The 16,543-nt window shown below is 44.6% G+C and overlaps 1 long non-coding RNA gene across 4 annotated transcripts in view; it reads left to right on the forward strand.

Annotated features, from left to right (window-relative positions):
• Positions 1-2,027: 2,027 nt before the first annotated feature.
• The window catches only part of LOC115400479 (uncharacterized), a 39,120-nt gene continuing 24,604 nt past the window's right edge, over positions 2,028-16,543 (forward strand). For 2 of the 4 annotated variants that reach the window (XR_003932801.1, XR_003932800.1), the window contains exons 1-5: positions 2,028-2,042; positions 6,213-6,271; positions 6,380-6,453; positions 6,665-6,769; positions 15,856-15,960. This is a non-coding gene — a long non-coding RNA (uncharacterized LOC115400479). Of the gene's footprint in view, positions 2,043-6,212; positions 6,272-6,379; positions 6,454-6,664; positions 6,770-15,855; positions 15,961-16,117; positions 16,324-16,446; positions 16,501-16,543 lie in introns of those variants that run through there. The other 2 variants (XR_003932802.1, XR_003932799.1) reach the window with 2 other exon arrangements.

Below are 16,543 nucleotides of genomic sequence, written 5' to 3' on the forward strand. Positions count from 1 at the left end.
CAGAGCTCATCACAGCACAGAGACAGCTCTGGTAAAAGTCACTAATGATCTCCTCACAGCCTCAGATAGAGGACTGGTCTCTGTTCTGGTCTCTGTTCTGGTCCTGATAGATCTCAGTGCTGCATTCCACACTGCTGATCATGATATTCTACTACAGAGACTAGAATATACTATCGGGATTGAAGGAAACACTCCATTAACTTCCACTGTTATGCAGATGATCCACAGATCTACCTATCCCTGAAACCAGATGACACCGATCAACTGGTCAAACTAGAAGCTTGTCTTAATGACATAAAAACCTGGATGAGTGTGATGCGGATCCTTGTCTGTTGTTGAAATGATGGCACAGCCGATGGTGCTGATGATGTTGAGCTTGTTTATTTCACCCAACGTAATCCCAAAGTGCAGAACAAAACAAGGGAGCTCAAAAACTATTTACAATATTACAAAAAGATAGGAAGGAAAAAGAAAATTCTTACAAAGATCACTGGCTTTCTGTCACCTCCACTGTAACAATGCAAAACCAACGCTTGCAGGCTCCCACTCTCTCTCTCAGTCAGAGGGAAGTCTGACTCTCACTCTCTCCACAGGTGGAGATGGTAGTGATGTTAACCGTGACACCGAAGCTTCGAAGCATGTGTTGAAAAAATGAACCTCTTCTCACTGGAGCTTTGTATCGGAGCTTGATTCGTTTCCTGATCATCACGTGATCCGTGACGTCTGAAGCTTCATTCGCGCACACCCACGTGACGCTTCAGCTGCTGCTTCACAGGATTAAAACGCGCTGAGGCTGTTTGTGGGTTGTGGAGGCGGTTTGTGAGTCGAGAGAGAGTGAGAGACAGTGAATATAGATTTAATATGGAGCCTGTGGCAAAAAGAGGACGTTCTGAAGTTTGGGAACACTTTGATTTCATTTCATTTCACCCAACAATGGTGTTATGAGCAAATGTGTTATGCCTACATTTTGTTCATTGTTAATGTTAGACTTTGAAATATATTTGGGGTGGTTGGTTGCCAGTTGCAACAATATGTCATATGTAAAGTATTGTTTTGTCAGACCAAATCCCTTCTTTAAAAAACATCCCTCATTTGTAATTTATTTTTCTCGGTCCAGTGTTTAGTTTGTGGCCAGCTTCTGCCAACGTCAATTCACTTCCACCATCTCTCATGATACCTTAATAATTACTGTGTCTCAAATAAGTCAGCTTGCTGCTGACTTGTTATGTGAGACACAGCAAATGTACTGGTCACTTCAAACACATTCAGTCATACATATGAACACTCTGCTTTTTCATCCCATCTTTATTCAAGTTGGCCTATGAACAATAGAAATGCTGACATCAAAATATTAGCTATACTAGGGTTTTAGTGATGTGGACAAATCATTCAATAATTTGAAAAATGTAATTACTCATACATCACATTCATTCATTCAGCTGACACATGACATGCTTTCCTTGACTTTCACCACCAGGGGTCCTTGTTGGGCTCTGATTTGAAAAGCTTCGAGTACTGAACCTTTTTTCGATACAATTGTGTTGAAAGCTTTGTTGCTTCAGAAAGCTTCAGATTGCCATCACTAGAGATGGGCCTCCTTTTAACACCACAGGCCCCTCCCCTCAGGTAATTAACAAGGGAATCACAGTTTTCTCCCACAAACATAATAAATCCCCATAATAAATTCATGGTAATTTGTTCAGAAATACACAGAAACAAACAGTCGAACCACTGCATCTCAAAATAGGTCCGAAACAAAAATAAATTATTTTCATGCCGAACTTTGCGCCTTTCAGTGACATCATCATGACGTCACTTCCGGTTTCCCCATCTGACGGCTATAACAGGAAGTGAACTCGGCGCTCGTTTGGCTGTGGGAGGACGTGAATGGGACATGAATACTGGTGAAAAAGTTTGCAGGGTGATAGATTATGGCAGGAGGATGATTTGGCAGCGGTCGAGTGTGCACCCACGACTACTGCGGTGAATAACAATGTCCAACTATGCGGGGAACGGAGCAGACAAACGGAGAAAAGACACAGGTGAGTGTAATGTGCGTTTTAATGAGCTCCAGCGCTGCGCCGCGGCCACCGTCAGAGTGACTCCGTCACAATGAGTCATAGTTTTCTCCTGCTAAATTCAGATAAAACAGAATTCATTTTATTTGGCCCAAAACACCTGAGAGAGAAATTATTTAATCAAATACTGACCCTAGATGGTGTTGCTTTAACTCCCAGTAACACTGTGAGGAACCTGAGAGTGACCTTTGACCTTTAACTCCCACATTAAACAGGTCTGCAGGACCTCCTTCTTTCACCTGGTAATATTTCTAAAATCAGGAACATGCTGACTCAAAGCCAGGCTGAGAAATGAATCCATCATCTGTTCCTCCAGAGTAGACTACTGGAACTCCTTGTTATCAGGAACCAATAACTGCCTAAAAAGTCTCAAACTGGTTCAAAATGCTGCAGCAAGAGTTCTCACAGGAACCAGTAGGAGAGATCATATCAGCCCAATATCAGCTTCCCTTCACTGCTTCCTGTTAAATCTAGAATAGAATTCAAAATCCTCCTCTGAACCTATAAAGCCCTGAACAACCGGGAACCATCAGATCTTAAACAGCTGTTAGTCCCAGACTGTCCCAGGAGAACGCTTCCTTCTCAGAGTGCTGGTCTGCTGGAGGTTCCTGCTTCTCTAACAGTAGAACAGGAGGTGGAGCCTTTAGCTATCAGGCTCCTGTTCGGTGGAACCAGCTCCCAGAGTCTGGAAGGGAGGCTGACTCAGTCTCTGCTTTAAGACCAGGATGAAGACCTTTCTGTTCAATAAAGCTTACAGCTAGGAGTCGCGCCTGCTCGCTCTCTCTCTCTCTCTCTCTCTCTCTCTCTCTCTCTCTCTCTCTCTCTCTCTCTATGTAACTGATCTGCATGGTGATGTTGGGAAAATGAGTCGTGGATTTATTGTTCAAATCTGTGAACCTGTGTCCACTTCAATGGAAATAAAATTATCTCTCCCCCTCTCTCTCTCTCTCTCTCTCCCTCTCTCTCTCTTTCCACTATGGGAGACCAAAAAGTCAGAACACCAAAACCCTGGACCAAGAGGCTGTCTCTGAGGTGGAGTAGAGTCGTGCTTGAGGGATCTCAGACAGACCATCAGTCAGCTGATCCATTGAGACAGCCTGGATTCAATGGGTTCAGTTCTAATTGGGCTTCAATCAAAACAGCTGCTCCACTGATTAATGGAGGAACCCTGACCCAGTGGGTGGAAGGTTTACTGAACCCCGGGTTCTGCCATGTGGAACCGGCTCCCAGTTCTGCTCCTTCTGTCCTTCCAATGTAATTTCATTGTACTACTGTAATTTCATTGTTTTGCTACATGTCACTGATGATTGTTCCTCTTGTAGCCTCTGTACCCTGTGTTTATATATGAACTGTATGTAGATACAAGAACCTGTCTGTCCTGTCTCCTTCTCTTTCTGTCCCCTCACCCCAACCGGGACAGCAGGAAGACCACCTCTGAGCCTGGTTCTGCAGGGTTCTGCTCCTCTGAGCCTGGTTCTGCAGGGTTCTCCTCTGAGCCTGGTTCTGCAGGGTTCTTCCTGTTAAAGGGAGTTTTTTTTCCTTTCCACAGTGGCTCATGCTGCTCATGTGGATCTGTTGGGTTTCTCTGTAAAAGTGTCTAGAAACGACCATGTTGTAATTGGCACTTTATAAATAAAGCTGAATTGAATTGAATTGAATTAAATTGAAGCTTCCGTTCAGGAAATATTTCAAGAGGCTCCCTGCTGGGGAAGACACATTTTTAACTCCAATACTTCATTTTAAAGGGGCTGTATCATGCAAAAATCGTTTTTTGTATGTTTCAACCTTGTTAGTTATTTACTCATCAAAAACACCCCCACAGCGGGGTTTCCTTCGTGCCTGTGTGTTTGAGCGTTCCTTATTTTCCTCCTGCTCAGAGAGGCAGCCCCTCCCATACCTGTGAAAACGGTCTGTCTTCTCTTAGTGACATCACTACGAGCCGAGCGCTCCCCCTGAGCCCGCCCCTCTCCCCCTCCCCTGCAGGCCCTCGGTCCTGAAAAGGCTGAGCCAATCAGCGTTGCCACTTTTTGTATCTCGGATTACGGAGATAAACTTTAACCATCGTCTGAAAGCAACAATCAAGCAAGAGCAAAAGTCTGCGTTTGGTGAGTTTGTAACAGGAAAAGACTTTTTCGCGTGTCTTTGCGTGTAGAGAAGCTAAAGCTGAAGAGCTAAAGCTAACCCTTGGAAAAGCTAACGCATGACGTATTTGTTCTGAAGCGCTGATTGGTTGAAGTAGCTGTCAGTCAAAGTCCACAGGGGGAGAGGCGGATTTCAGTGAAACGGAGCGTTTTCTCTTCCGGGTTTCAGAATTAGCCCCAGAAAATCTTTTATTTCACACAAAATTACTTTTCCTTAGCGCCAAAAATAAACTATTACCATGTTAATGCCATTTCTAGGGTTTGGATGAGCTAAAAAAGCATGATACAGCCCCTTTAACATCTGCTTCAAATTCTTAAATGTCACAAGAAGTCAATATGAAGGAGGTAACAGTGTTGTTTTTGGCAGCCTATTTTGATTTAGTTTTAGTCTCAGTCTTTTGGACAAAATTCTTATTAGTTTTAGTCACATTTTAGTCATTTCTACACTTCATAGTTTTAGTCTAGTTTTAGTCGACGAAAACCAAATGAGTTTTAGTCCAGTTTTAGTCATAAAAAAGCCTTAAAAGGAAAAAGACAAAGGAAATTGTAAACAAAACAAACAATACTTAAATGGCAAAAAAAAAAAAAAACATAACACACTGATGCCTCTGAATATCAAATAATAAACTGGACTAGTTTGATACTTTGCAAACTCAATGCAGTGCTTATATGAGCTCTGCAGACAGAATGAGAGGACTACTAGGAGTTTTGCTGATACTTTCAAGTTATTTTTATAATGTCCATGCTGATATAAAGGCTGAGATCTTTTATTAAAACTGGTCTGTTATGTTTCTGTTACTGATTTGAACTGAGCCTGTTATTATTTTGGAGGAATGATAAAACCAATATTAAGATGGTTATTAGGAAAATACTAGCATTAAAAATACTGAAATAAACTAAATTAATTCCTTGGGTACACTTGATGGTATGAAACAATTGGAAGTCTCCAAAACTGAAATGACAAACATAACTTGAGTTTGATAAACTTTGTAAGTATTCCTTACCTGAATTTTCTCCATACAAATATTAAACAAAAGTCAAAATGCATTTCTTCAAAATAAGACAACACCTGAATTATTAAAAAAAAAAACAAAAGAAAGAAAGAAAGTAAAGATTTATTAGGTAGGCTACTTGGGGAAAAAATCTTCACTAATTAATGTTGGGCTCCTGTTGCAGTTTCACTGTAAGAACAAACAGTTGGATTAGTTCCTCCGTCTCCCACTACGACTAAATGAGATGAACTGTTAAAAGAGCTCAGCTCTGAAAGCAGCTAAACCAGCTAAGAGTTCCGTCTGAGCTAATAGAGCTCAGTGAGACCAACTAGCCACTAAAAGAACCGAAAGAGCTAAAATAATGAAACTGCTAAAACACAGAACAGAGCCAAAACAGTCTCAGGAGATGAACTGACAAAAGAACCTTCTGAAAGAGAAAATGGAGCTAAAGCTGTTTGAAGAGCTACATTAACTAAAATCATGAAAGAGCCAAAAATGGTGACAGAGCTAAATGACCTATAACTGTAAGAGCTGTGAAATCAGCTAAAACAGGTAAGCTATCTATGATCAAATAGCTAAAGGAGCTAAAATGAATGAAAGAGCTAAACCTGCTAAAAGAGATAAATGACAACAAGAACAAAAGTGTTAACAAAAAAGCTGAAACAGTGAAACATCAAAAGAGTTTGAGTTGAAAGAGCTAAACGAACTAAAACTGCTCTTAGAGCTAAAACAGTTCAGAGAGATAAACGAACGAAACACGCTAAAAGTGTAAAACGAGCTAAACCCGCTAAATGAGCTGAGCTAAAAGGCTAATACAGCAATAAAAGAAAAAAGAGCTAAACTCGCTCAGAGAGCTAAAGATCAAAAACTGCTAAAAGATCTAGAAGAGTGCTCGCTGTCTTGTGGTCTCCACCTTTCTGTTCTCTCTTCACCCTCAGCTGTGGTGAGTTTTGAGCAGACGTTCCTCTTTGATTGTCATTTTAAACGTCTTGTGTCTCCAGGTCAGGGTCAGTCTGAGGTCCAGCAGGACGGACCTGTCGTCCTGTCAGAGGGACAAGAGGTAAGATGAGGAACAGACAGGAAAACAATTCCAGTCTAACTGCTGTGGTTGTGTCTGCAGGTGCACCAAAAACCCTCTGATCCAACATGACCTTCTGACCCCTGACAGTGATCTGATCACAGTGGAGCACATCTGGATGCTGCCTGGGAGGAAAACAAAATGAGAAAATCATCACTGAGCAAGTAAGTCCTCACAGTGATCTCTGAGATCTGAACTTGATAACAGTTGATTCTCTTGTTGGACCAGTGGAGTCGTAGCTTTGCTTTTTCATGGAATGTTCATCAGTTTAACCAGACAGACAAACTAAACAATGATTGATGATCAGAATCTGATGTGTGCGTGCGTGTGCGTGTGCGTGTGTGTGTGTGTGTGTGTGTGTGTGTGTGTGTGTAGACACGCAGCGGAGTCTTCAGGGTCCAGCAGGATGTCTCTGAGGAGTGACCGTTTTAAACATCGTCCACCAGCCTTCAGTGCTGAACCTGGACCTTCAGACACAAAGTAAGAAACTCTTAGTTTCCTTTGATTTCCTCCAAACCAGAGTGAGAGATGTCGAGCTCCCTTTCAGATTCAGCTCCAGGATTGTGAAGCAGTGTGAGAGTTGAAGTTGGATCTCTGTGTTGTGTTGCTCAGAGTAAATGCTGCTTGGTGTCCACAGAGAGAAGAAGAGGACTGATGTCTCTGAATGATGTCTCTCTTCTTTCTCAGCTCAGTATTCAGCTTCCAGTTAAACTGATGGATTCTTTCAACAGGCTCCTGATGAACGTTTTAATGCTCACTAACAGACAGAGATAATAGAAGATCTGACAGAAAGACGCTGGAGCAGCTTCAACTCTGACCTGCTCTCTAAATGTCAAACAGCTGAAGAGAGACGGAGCGTTTGAGGACGTAGAGATGTGTTTGTGTTTGAGAGCAGGTTTGATTGTTGAGAACGGAAGTGTCAAGAATAAGGTCTGTGAGCCAAAACCAGGCCACAAGAGGCTCCAGCCTGGCCTGTGAAACCATGCTGTCAGGGGGAGTTTGAAAAAAAACCCATAATGCTGGAGGAGAAGCTTCAAGGACATTTCACTGGATTTTGTTTTGTTTTTGTTGGGACTGTCATTCTCTGGAGGAGCTCTTTGGTTTTATAGAAATGGGATGATGATAATAAGGAAACATTTAAAGTGAGAACACATCTTTTTTGCACTTGTGTTTCAGAAAAAGTTTCACATTCACACATTTTGAAGATGTCAGTTTCCATGGAAACAGCATAAACATTGGAAACCATGTAGCTAGCAAGCCAGGAAACCAGATGGTGCTGTTATTTTCCTGATGCAACCACACACACATGCTGCAGAGAACAACATGCTATAAGCATAGAAACCATTATAGAAGTGGAACATGGCCCGTCTCAGGTTTAACCACACTGGCTTTAATGACTAGATTGAAAAAATGGGGTGAAGTTATTTGGGGTGAAGAATTATTCTAGCAGCATGTTCACACCGAGTTGGGGCGAGCCAGGCCCTCTTTTGGGAAGTGTGAATTAGTAAATCAGCCTCCTCATAAATAACTGAATCGTGCTCTCACCGTCGAACCGAAGGGGCGTCAAACCAGACGGAAGCAAGTCGGGTGCCGGAAGGAAACGCGATAAGTGTTCCAAAATAAGTGATTTCAAAATAAAAGCTGTGTCGTGTTTTGTCTTAATATTCTATTTTTCTACTTTTCCTGGTAGAATACAGAACTAACAACGTGATGTAGTCATTATACGCTTTAGAAGAATGAACGGTTTTGTACCTCGTCTCTGCAGGAAAGTCAAGCAACCCCAAAAATTGCACAAAACAGCTCTGTGACCGGAGCGGCTCTGTGTTGCCAAATTGGGCAGGTTTCCACCAAATCAAGCTTCTTTGTTGAACACGTCTGACAGGTTAATGAAATGATTATGTGTTTATGAAGTGTTTTTTAAAATTATACAACTACGGTTTTAACGTGCATTTTCAACCGAGATGGCGGTTTGGCTGCTTTCTATTGAGTTAAACGGGTTTATGGTTGGAGATCAACACATCTGGCAACCTCCTCCAGCGGACTGCAGACAGACGGTGCTGCGGTGATTCAGTTCTGTAGACGGAACGCAGCCAGAAGAATGGTTGTTCTGCTGTACATGATTTTTCTGCAGACCGTACAAATCGCTGACTTTCAGAAGGAAGACAGGCTCTCCGCCGTGCTCAGAATAACAGTCCGTGTCGTGCGTTACGGAAGCCTCACACGGACAAAAGTGTGTCAAACAAGGAAAGCTGACTGGACCCGGGGAGCGACCGTGTTCTCACCGCATCTAGATCGAGCCGGTGTCGATCTTGGACCTCCTCCTCGAGGCGGCCACAGTGGCCACAGCAAAACACTTTTCTTATTAAAAACAACAGAAAGTGCTTTACAGTATTAGAAAGAAAAATCAGTATATATAAAAAAAGAAAGTAGCCACACCTTTACTGTAATCACACACACGCACACACACACACACACACACACACACACACACACACACACACACACACACACACTTTTTTTTTGCCCTGAATCTCTTTATTTTCCCCCTGATGACACTTTTTTTTTAAGTGTGTTTATTGGATTTTTAAACAGGCCATGTTTAATCACATGAGCATATTACAGAAAAGCAAATAGTCAGTCCGTTAGAATCAAACAACAGACGAACAAATCCCAACAAAAAAAGAAACAAAAACAAACAATTGACACATCAGTCAATAGCAAAATAAATAAGAATGAAAAAGATTAAAACCTGCAGCACTGAGCCCACACTAATCACACATTCACACACCATTAACTTTTCTATGTGACTCTGAGGGAACTTAATCCTTTCGACATATTGAAGGAAAGGAAGAATTTTCAGTATCCAGTATCCGCAAAGAGAGGGACAGAGCCAGAAGGAGTGAATCAGTTTATTAACCTTATATACCTTAACCTCATAACGTTAAGTGACTGTGGTCGCAACGAGTGGATTTGATTATAAATGAGTGATATTGTACCTTTTAAAGATGTGATGGGTTTGAAAAAAATCATCTAATGGCGTATCACTCGGTTGGTTAGGAAATTCGAGAAATGTACTGCGGACAAAACTGCGAACCTGTAGATACCTAAAGAAATGATGTTTAGGAAATGAGTAGGAATTGGAGAGCTACTGAAATGATGCAAATGTCTTGTTAAAGGGACTTAAACCGACACTAAGGAACTTTTCAACCTTAATAAAACATTTTAATATCTTTTGTGATGACACAATCGACTTACAACTAATTGAATGACCCCTCTGTCACGGCCTGAGGGCGTCAGTACTTGCTTTCACTTCGACTAAGCAACTGTGAGGAGGGTGGTAGGAACCCTGCACTAAAAAAACTCCCAATGTACGGACTGCTTTACGGCATGCGTCACATCATGATATAACATTGTTTAACCACCATTAGATTCATTACCTCGTCACTATCCGTCCTTCACACAGCCACTGGAAACAAATGAAGGCGAGTTCAGTCCGACAGCATGCCCACCGGGAGCAGCAATTTACGACGTCACGCGCTAGTCCTCATGGGAACTGTAGTATTCCTTCAGGCAAAACACTACCGCTTTTGTCCACTGGCGCCGCCAAAATCAACAAAAACTGAAAGTTCCTTAGTGTTGCTTTAAGGCAACTTTTCAAAATTTACCTCAGTGCTGCCGCGATAGGCGCTGCGGGTAACTGCAGCCACCAGCCAAGGCGGCACGGGAGCGCGCACAAACATTTTACAGAATGTCCGGCTTCACAGCGCTGCACCAGGGATGCTCCTGCTGTTTACTACGTCGCGGATTACTGCAGGACCACAGCGCATATTATGTGATTTTTGTAAGCATCCATTTTCACTCCCAAATGCAGCTGAAGTTCCTCCATGAATCAAACGCATATCCAATATTTATTCGCGTGCCTGCCCGGCTTCGGTCATGTTTTTATTTTTTTTTTGACTCACGAGATAACACTGATAATAGGGCTGCGTTAAACGATTACTTTTGTAATCGATTAATCTAGGAAATAGTTCTTCGATGCATTGATTAATCTAACGATTCATTTTTAAATCCGTCGCGGAGCTCCTCTCCACCTCCGTGGAGCAAACCGCTGCGCGGCAGCTCCGGATCTCCGCTCCCGGGCGGAGACGCGCTCTGTGCCGGCCGCGGAGCGCGCGGGGACCCGCCGCATAACCACGGAGGCGCGTGAAGCAGGCCGCGGCTGCTGGAGCTCTCCCGTCGCCGCCGTGGAGCAGCTCCGGGCCGTTTACCCAATCGGCCCCAACTCAACAGGGAGCGCTGCTGAGACTGGCTGCCTGTGAGTGCTTTGGGACGGGGGAGAGGCTCACGCAGCACCGCTGCTTGCTGAGAACAGCGGAGACGTCCTGTCACGTCTCCAGAGCACCAGAAAAAGCCGCTAAATTTGTCGCTAGTTTACTTTTGACAAAAAAAAAAAGTCGAAAAGAGGCTTTGGAAAGTCGCCAGATTTAGCGAGAAAGTCACCAAGTCGGCAACACTGCCCGCCCCTGATCCCCTGGCGGGCGGAGATTAAAGGCCTCAGCTTGAATTGAAGCCAGTATTTTAAGATTCGAATATTTGCCGACCAATAATAGAACCTGAAGTTAGGTAACGCCATTCCACCCATTTGCCTAGGTCTTTACAAGAAAAGTTTTCACAGTCTGGCAACTTTTTTTTCCAAATATACTCCAATATCAGACTATCTAACTTGTGAAAAAAATTTTTGAGGGAGAAAAATCGGTGGGCACTAAAAGAGATAGGAGAACCGGGGGAGGATATTCATTTTCACCGGATTGATTCGAGCAGGCAGAGATAAATTGAACATAGACCATCTTTCAAAGTCTTTGCAGACATGGGTCAGAAGTAAAGCAAAATTAGCTTTATATAAACCTGAATAATTGCATGTGACATGGGCTCCAAGATATATGAAGGAATTCTGGGTAATTTTGAAGGGCTAATTATGCAGTGGGTAGTTTCTTGCAGCAGCATTCATTTGATTATTTCACTTTTATTTAGATTCAGCTTATAACGTGATATTTCACCAAAATGAAGTGACAGTAGTTAGGGCAGCAGGAATAGAAACGTTCAGATTAGAAATGTACAAAAGCAAATCATCAGCATAAAGGGAAACTTTTAATTCAACCCTGCCTAGTAGATCGATGAAGAGGGAAGTAGCTTGAGTGTGTATTATTTGTACAAATTGAAGCCATAGGTGATGAATATAGCAGCCTGATCCAAGAAATGAAAGCCTTTTTAAAACCAAATTTCTTGCATCCAGGGATATCAGAGCTTCGGGACAATCAGAGGTGGACGGGTTGTAAATAACATTAAAAAGGCACCTGAGGTTCAAGTTCAAAGTCAGTTTATTTGTCAAATATGCCATACTTAAAGACATACAGCACAAATGAAATTACAGTCCTCTTGGACCCACGGTGCAACAAACATATAATAACCTACTGAAATCTAAGGTAATAAATAACATAAATTACTAAGAACAGAGTAAAACACAGAAAAGTGCAGGCCTGAGGTCAGCGGTGGGGGCAAAGACGGGAAGTGGGGGCAGGGAGTTTAGCTTCCTGACTGCCTGGTGGAAGAAGCTGTCCTCGAGTCTGCTGGTTCTGGTTCTGGCCCGGAGGCTCCACAGTCTCCTAGCCGATGGCAGCAGGCTGAAAAGGCTGTGGACAGGGTGGGGGGGTCACCTGCGATCCTGGTGGCTGTGCGGGTGAGGCGGGTGTTGTAGATGGAGGAGAGGGAGGGGAGAGAGACACCAATGATCCTCTCAGCTGCTCTCACGATGCGCTGCAGGGTCTTGCAGCAGGACATGGTGCATGTGCCGTACCACACAGGGAAGCAGCTGGTCAGGACGCTCTCAATAGGGCCTCTGTAAAAGGTGGTCATGATGGGGGGCGGGGCTCTCGCGCTTCTCAGTCTGCGGAGGAAGTATGAGAGGATGAACAGCATTCTGACGTATGAGTTCTTGGTCTCCAGGTGGGTGAGGGCTGAGTGGAGAGCAGTGGCGATGGCGTCATCAGTCGAGCGGTTGGACCGATAAGCAACTGGTAGGGATCAAGGGTGGGTGAGAGAGCAGACTTGATGTGCTGCATGACTAGCCGCTCGAAGCACTTCATGAGGATGGGGGTGAGTGTGACCAGGCAATAGTCATTATAGTGGGAGGGAGACGGCTTCTTAGGAACCGGGATGATGGTGGTGGGCTTTGAGGCATGTGGGGACAACAGCCTGGCTCAACGAGATGTTAAGATGTCAGTGAAAACATCAGTGAGCTCCTCAGCACAGTCTCTCAGGATACGACCAGGAATATTGTCAGGACCTGGGGCTTTTCGTACTTTGGTCTCTTTGAGGGATCTCCTCACATTGTCCGGGGACAGTTTCAGCACCTGGTCGTCAGGAGGAGGTGGGGTTTTCTGTGCTGGGGTGTTGTTGTCGGCCTCAAAGCGAGCAAAGAAGTCGTTCAGTTGATTCAGCAGAGAGGTGGAGTTGTCACAGGTCTGTAGAGCGGGCTTATAATCCGTGATGGTCTGGATCCCTCGCCACAGGTTCCTGGTGTCTCTGCTGTCAGTGAAGCGATCGGCGATCCTCCTGGAGTACTGTCTCTTGGCCACTCTGACCACCTCGTGACAGGTTCCCCAGCTCTGAAGGCAGCATTCCGAGCCCTCAGGAGTCTGTGGACTTCCCCTGTCAGCCATGGTTTCTGGTTGGCGTGGGTGGAGATGGTTCTGGAGACCGTGACGTCGTCCATGCATTTCCTCATGTAGGCAGTGACGGTCTCTGTGTACTCCTGGAGGTCTATGGTGTCGTTGAAGGTGGCCGCCTGTCTGAACACACTCCAGTCAGTGGTGGAGAAGCAGTCCTGGAGCCGCTGACGACCCCTTTGGCCACACACGGATTGTCTTCTTCGCTGGTCTGGTGATTTTAACCAGCTGGCAGGAGCATAACAGTAGTGTGGTCTGAGGCCCCAAGGTGGGGGAGGGGGTGGCTTTGTAGGCTCCAGTGTGTAGTGAAAACATTGTCCAGGATATTAGTACCTCTTATGGGAAAGTTAATATGTCCATGGAGTTGTGGAAACACGCTCTTTGGGTTAGCGTGGTTGAAATCCCCAGCCAGGATGAGGAAGGCGTCAGGATGGGCTGTCTGCTGCTCACTGATGTGCTGGTAGAGTTTATTCAGTGCCCCGCTCCTGTTGTTGGTGGAGCTAGGGGGATGTATATTGCTGCCAGTAAAACAGCTGTAATTTCTCTTGGCAGGAAGAATGGACGGCACTTGATGATCATAAACTCCACCAGTGGTGAGCAGTGTTTGCAGACTACAACAGCGTCACGACACCAGGCATCACTGATGTAAACACAGAGTCCCCCGCTGCGAGTCTTCCCCCCCTCGACGAGCGCTCTGTCAGCCCGGTAGCATGTCAGCCACTCTAGCTGGATAGCACAGTCCGGGACGCTGTCATTGAGCCATGTTTCCACGAAGACTAAGACACAGCACTCACTCACAGTCTTACAGATGTCCGAAGAAGGCGGATGCAATCCAGTTTGTTATCCAGCGAGCGCACGTTAGCCAGGATGATGGTGGGGATAGCCGGACGATGAGGGCTAGCAGCTAGCCTAGCTCGGATACCTCCGCGCTTACCCCTCTTCTGCTTCCTCCTGTTCCGCCTGTGGCGCCTCCACTGTGGGCTCACCGCAGGGTTGGGGGTTGAGCAGGACTCCGGAGCAGACCGCAGGAGCGACGCTTTTCCACGTCCGCTGAAATCTCTGGCGTGAATGTATTTCTAAATATGATTCTGTGGATGTCGAGCAGAATCTTGCGGGAGTAAGTTCTCCTTGGGACGCACAGAAAACACGGAAACACCGTTTGGTCGGGACAGAGAGGAGCTGCTGCGTGTGCACGCGCCGCCATAGACACACAAAAGGAGTGCCTATTTCGAATAAATCCAGTTTGATCTGGGGAGATAATTAATGGGAGAACATATTCTATACGTGAAGCTAGTAATTTAGAAAGTATTTTAAAGTCCACATTAAGCAAGCTTATAGGTCGATACGAGGAACAATTCAGAGGATCTTTGCCTTTTTTGAGAAGAACAGAAATGGATGCCTGTGAGAGAGTTTGGGGAAGAAGGCCAGATTGAAAAGATTCATTGAACATGTCAAGTAATAAAGGAGCCAGTGTATCCCAAAATACTTTATAGAACTCAGTCGGGTAACCATCTGGACCTGGACTCTTCCCACTTTGTAAGGAACCAATTGAGGCATTTAACTCTGAAATGGAAATTGGCTCTTCAAGCTTATCCGCAACAGCCTGCTCTACAGAAGGAATGTTCAAATCCTTAAAAAATCTGTCAAAACTGGGAAGGGCAGTATCATGGTCTGAAGAGTAGAGAGACATGTAACATTCTTTAAATGTTTAATTAATTTCAGAAAAGTCTGTTGTTATGCCTGTACATGTTTGAATCTGAGAAATCTGACTAGCCGATGAAGCCTGACGCAACTGGTGAGCTAATATTTTACTGGCTTTATCCCTATGTTCAACAAACTTAGACCTAGTCTGAAGAGAATCTCAGTGGACCGGTGTGTAGAAAGAATGTCATACTCTGCTTGTCGTAATAAGTGTTCTTTATATATTTCAGGTGATGGAGAGGTGGCATATTGTTTTCAAGTTGAGATACTTGTTGTGCCAATTGTTAAGCTTTTCCTTTCTGAGTTTCTGAGTTATACAATATATATATACATATATATATATATATATATATATATATATATATATATATATATATATATATATATATATATATATATATATATATATATATATCTACATAAGCAACGACAAGAGAAAAAAACTAACTAGCTAACTATATGTTGCATTTACGTTTCTTGAATGCATCTCAAAAAGGAGTGGGAAGAAGACAACTTATTAAATCCCACCCCTAGTCATCCTGTACAACTTTAGATACTTACAATGAATGAAGGGCATTTACTATATACATATAGACCTCTTATTGGGGACAAGGTCGTGGAAGTAGCAGTCTCAGCAGAGATGCCCAGACTTCCTGTCCCCAGACTCTTCCTGCAGCTCGTCCTGGAGGATCCCAAGGCGTTCCCAGGCCAACCCAGAGACCTAGTCTCTCCAGCGTGTCCTGTGTCTTCCCCGGGGTCTCCTCCCAGTGGGACATGCCCGGAACTCCTCCCCAGGGAGGCGTCCTGGAGGCATCCTGAACAGATGCCCGAGCCACTTCAGCTGGCTCCTCTGGATGTGGAGGAGTCACGGCTCTACTCCGAGCTCCTCCCTGGTGACTGAGCTCCTCACCCTGTCTCTAAGGGAGTGGATCTGATGCTTTAGTTCAACCAGTTCTAATATTTCTATTTTATTCATTTGACTTTTGTCATCTGATGACGAGCTGTGTGTGTGGTGTGTGTGTGTGTGTGTGTGTGTGTGTGTGTGTGTGTGTGGTGTGTGTGTGTGTGGTGTGTGTGTGTGTGTGTGTGTGTGTGTGTGTGTGTGTGTGTGTGTGTGTGTGTGTGTGTGTGTGTGTGCAGACACACAGGAGAGTCTTCAGGGTCCAGCAGGATGTCTCTGAGGAGTGACCGTTTTAAACATCGTTCACCAGCCTTCAGTGCTGAACCTGGACCTTCAGACACAAAGTAAGAAACTCTTAGTTTCCTTTGATTTCCTCCAAACCAGAGTGAGAGATGTCGAGCTCCCTTTCAGATTCAGCTCCAGGATTGTGAAGCAGTGTGAGAGTTGAAGTTGGATCTCTGTGTTGTGTTGCTCAGAGTAAATGCTGCTTGGTGTCCACAGAAAGAAGAAGAGGACTGATGTATGTGAAGAGCAGCATCTGTCCAGCTGTCCTTTGTGTCAGGACGTCCTGAAGGATCCAGTGTGGTGGAGCTGTGGACACCGGGTCTGCAGACCGTGCAGCAGCTCACACTGGGACCAGGGTTGTTCATCAGGAGCCTCCTGCTGTCCTCAGTGTGCAGAAATATCCAGAAGCGCTGCTGCACTAAGTAAGAGTGGACATGTGTCTGCTGAGGGACTGGTCTGTCTTCACTGGACTTGTTGTTGTGTTGTAGAGACATGAGAGCTGGTTGTTTGTGTGCAGTGTGATTGTTGTTGTTGTCTGTGAGCAGGTGTGGGTCTGCAGCAGCTTCTAGAAGAACATAAGAAGAGTGTGAGGAGGAGATGTGAACGTGTGACTGAAGGAAGTGATGAAGCAGGAGGAGGAAG

Source organism: Salarias fasciatus, chromosome 14 (genome assembly GCF_902148845.1).
Source record: "Salarias fasciatus chromosome 14, fSalaFa1.1, whole genome shotgun sequence".
Classification (NCBI taxonomy): domain Eukaryota; kingdom Metazoa; phylum Chordata; class Actinopteri; order Blenniiformes; family Blenniidae; genus Salarias; species Salarias fasciatus.